At 41.1% G+C, this 4069-nt stretch overlaps 1 pseudogene; it reads right to left on the bottom strand.

Annotated features, from left to right (window-relative positions):
- Positions 1-1102: 1102 nt before the first annotated feature.
- LOC127409994 (uncharacterized) lies at positions 1103-2603 on the bottom strand (annotated as a pseudogene).
- Between the last annotated feature and the right edge of the window lie 1466 nt (positions 2604-4069).

A 4069-nucleotide genomic window follows, 5' to 3' on the forward strand; every position in this document is an offset into this window, starting at 1 on the left:
GCCAGTTCCGTTCTTAGTCAGCGGTTGTAGGGTTAACTAATATCGTCTGGTTTGGCTCATCTCATAACCATACGATATTGCCGCTTAGTCACGTACATACAACTTGCTAAGACGGGCGGTGAGCAGTGACTGAGTCTTTAAATGGCATTCTCCTACCCGTTTGTCCTGAGTGGTTTCTCCTATATTAAAGCTCCAGTATGGTCTACCCTGGTCTATAGAAACTCAAATCCTACCTGGTTGTCCTAGGTGGTTGTCCTACCTGGTTGTCCTGAGTGGTTTAAATTCAAACTGAGAGTCTTTAAATGGCTTCCTCCTATATTAAAGCTCCAGTAATGATTTCAGAGGAATTCAGAATAAATCAAATAATAACAATTTATTTGTCAGATAGGATATAAAACATTGTTGCAGAAATTCAAATCAAAGCCAATTTCACATGAACAGAATAAACAAGCATTACTAAAAATAAAAGACAAGTCAAAGAAACATACCTGACAAAACTACATGCAGCGGTACAGCCTGGGAGATCTGCTTACAGATTCCCAGAGCTTCATGCCAACTTTCCTTAAATATCCAGACAGAATAAACATTGTGTACCAAATGGTATTATCCTTTGAACAATGAGGATTTGGGGGTGAATGGGTTCTTGACTTCCTGGGGTTTAACCTTGTTAACATACAGGAGATCATTTCAATTGTAGGTCAAGGAGGGGGATAGACCTCCAGAATTATGCAGTATTTGGCAAAGACCTTATAACTTTGTTACCATTAGTTTTATCAACATGGGAAAGAGACCATTATACCAGTCGCACAGAAACCTCTTAAATGATATCAAACACATACAGTTGCATTCTTTGTTTTCATGGTATTTGTTATATTTTTACATATAAATCTTGTGTCTTTTGTGTTGGTCCAGAGCTGATGAAGGGGAGAAGGGGGAGAGAGAAGAGGGGGCAGCAAGGTGATTTGCAATTTATCACACTGTGGTGATATTCAGGTGAAGATTTCAGCTTTTGTGAGAGAGCTCTATGACGTTGATTCTCGCAGAGTTCTTTGACTTTTACCGGAAATGGCGCCTTTTGGTTGTAGACATTCTGGTGCCAGCCTTACAGTTTCCTCCGCTTGGCCCCCGGGGACAATTCCAGAAGAGTCCCTGTGGGGTCATTGTGTCTTTTTTTTTTTTTTTTAAATCTCAGTCGCTGAAGTGTGTGCAGTTGTAATGTGCTAAGAGCCAGAGCAACTTCAGTTGACCTTCTCATGGATCGGATGAGGCACCGGAAGAAACAGCACTGGGCCAGTGTAAAAGTGAAGATTAGAGCACAGCCCACCGCGCATCCATGGATTACCCAGTCCCACCAGGTGTAGGCGTATTGTGCAGAGCGGGTGGATGAGCTGGACAGGATTTTTGCAGTCTTTCGGGCTAGGTTATCCTCCACCTGTGCTTGAGCAAGGTGGTACTCAGTTTGTTGGATGATTCTTTGTGCCAGTTCCACTGTGTCGACCACAGCTTGGGTGCTTTGCTCATAGAAGGTGTCATCCCAACATGGCGAAGCCTCTGCATCCAGTGGTGCTCTCCGCAGAATGTTTATCTCTCCCATGGAAAAGTCCTCTGTTACTTCTAAACAAAAAGAGTGATTGGCAGAGCAGGACAATCCCCCGTAGGTGAAGGAATTCATTTCACTGACTACACACCATTGTGTATGAGATACCTGAATGGTATTAGGATGACCATGCAGCGACTGAACATTTATGAGTTTAGTGTCATTTGGAAAAAAAGGTTGTACGGTGTTACATGTACAAACAACATAGTTATGAGTTTCATGACAGCAAGTGCGACTGGTAAATAAGGTCTCAGTACCCCTCAAGGTCATGTACCCTGTAAGGTGGTCCCATTTGATAATCTGATCATTCACTACTACACCAATAGAGCGTATGGTAGTGGAATTTGGAAATACTTGGTCTGGATGGATTAAAGGAAAGGTGGCAAAAAACCCAAGACAACCAGTGCGTTCATTTCAAGTATACATCATAATGGTGGTTAATAACTCAGATATTTTTCATTTTGTCTGAAGCATGCCATCTGTTAATATCTAAGATTTCTATTAGATCATTTAGAACATGTCTAGGTGTCTTGTGGAGATGGAGGTCTAAAATTTCTTGTCTAGCAGCAGTAAATAAATCTTGTGCATATGATCTGCAGGCTAAGTCACGGTCGATGGTACGGGTCTGATTGAACAATGCGTGGCTGACCAACAGAAGCGCCTGCGCTTCGGATCTAACCGCTTTGATTATTTTCATTGCTATTGGTGATATGTTGGAAACCAGTGGCCACCTGGTCTGCCATCCATGTTGAAAGTTGAGATTGTTTAGTTATTTTGAAGGTGTTGACTATAGAATTGACTGACTATCGAAGAGGCCTGCAATATTTCCAAGCAGATCTCGTTTGGAACGGGTGTATGGTGTTTTGACAGCAAGTCTGTCTTTGTAATCAGAAATTAAATCATCGATTCGTGGCTGTAGCCATGCATATGTTTTGTCATCATAATCATTACAATGTTTTGTATAGGCAGATAGAATATTGGATATGTTGTAAGTTACATGAGTCATCACCAAATTTACATCATGAAACCAAGTCTTATTAATGTTCCCTTTGATAAGTCCACCAGGAGGAATTGGGTATGGCTTTGGGCATTGTTTTGGTTTACTATACCCACAGGTGGTTAAATTAAAACAGTGATTGGCAGTCCATGAACAGTTTTGTGGGCTAGTGAAATTGTTCTCGCTAGCTTTACATTTTCCTACACAATAAATTCCTTCCTTTCGGCTAGTCCAGATGAAGGTTTTTGGTTTATTGTCATAGGGTTTGTATAATGTTAAATTGAATTTATATTCTGTGTAATTTATGTGTGTGGTGTTTAGTGTTTCTGTGTGGGTGCACCTATATGTGGCAGGTTCCAAATTGTTAACAAAAAAGCAGATTTTAAGGTCTATGCCATCATTGTTGTTTTTTTTTTTTTTCATAGAAAGTGCACAGCCCACCTTCTTTAGCTCCTGGACATCATTTTAATTGATACCAGGCAGTGATACTGTGTTGGGATGGCCATGCTGGTGTGTGTGTTGACACGTTTATGTATGCGGGATGGGTGGAACCTAATTTACAGATTTGTGGTGTGCAATTTTGTTCCGGTGCTACTCCGGGAGGCCATGTAACTATTTCTTTGGGTGTAATAAGAATTTGAGAGGTGTATGGCCCCTTCGTATATTTCCATACCCATCTGCCGCATCCTAATGTGTGTGTGAGCAATACCTGTTGACCCAGCTTGATGCAGGTGGGTCCGGACACCTTTTGGCATCTGTCCCTCACGAGATTGCATCCTGAAATGGGAACAACTACAGAGAGAAAACAGTTAATGTTGAACCTTTAATTAATTTGCATTTAGACATGTGGTACTTTCTTTATTTTCCTCTGATGGTCACAGCCAAACTGTTACAGACAGCTTTAGTCTCATACTGTATGGCTTGTGCCATCAGGGGGAAGATGCATTTTGCTTTACAGAAACATGTACCATTACAATGTCTAATGCAAATGTAGTTTCAGAGATCAAATTAGACTGAGCATCTTTGGTGAGATCTGAATTACTGCTGATATTTTAGTGCAGTTTGAAGTGTGTAGCACCTTAAGCTCTTCTTGCAGTTGAGCCTGCAGAGTCTGCTGTTGTGAGCAATTCTCTTCCTTACATTAGCTCAAATGAGCTGATGCCCATAGCTTTATTTATTTATTTTTTATTGTTCTCAACACAGCTCTGTGGTCAAAGAATCAGTTCACCTCTTTTTGGTGATGTGTTGTCTGCTTAACATTTTCTAAGGGTGCTATTCACACGTTTGATCATCTATGATCTCTGTGGTCTGTCAGGGTTGTGAAATTTCTGTCTGATGTTTAGCATTTTACTCGTGTTTTTCATAATTTGCCCAGTGAAATGGGTTACCTGATCAGACTCGATTTGGACGGGCACACCCCAAAGCAGGATGATTTGGTTGGCCATCACCCATGCCACAGTGTTTGCAGTGTTATT

This window comes from Myxocyprinus asiaticus, chromosome 19, assembly GCF_019703515.2.
Source record: "Myxocyprinus asiaticus isolate MX2 ecotype Aquarium Trade chromosome 19, UBuf_Myxa_2, whole genome shotgun sequence".
In the NCBI taxonomy this organism is placed as follows: Eukaryota; Metazoa; Chordata; class Actinopteri; order Cypriniformes; family Catostomidae; genus Myxocyprinus; species Myxocyprinus asiaticus.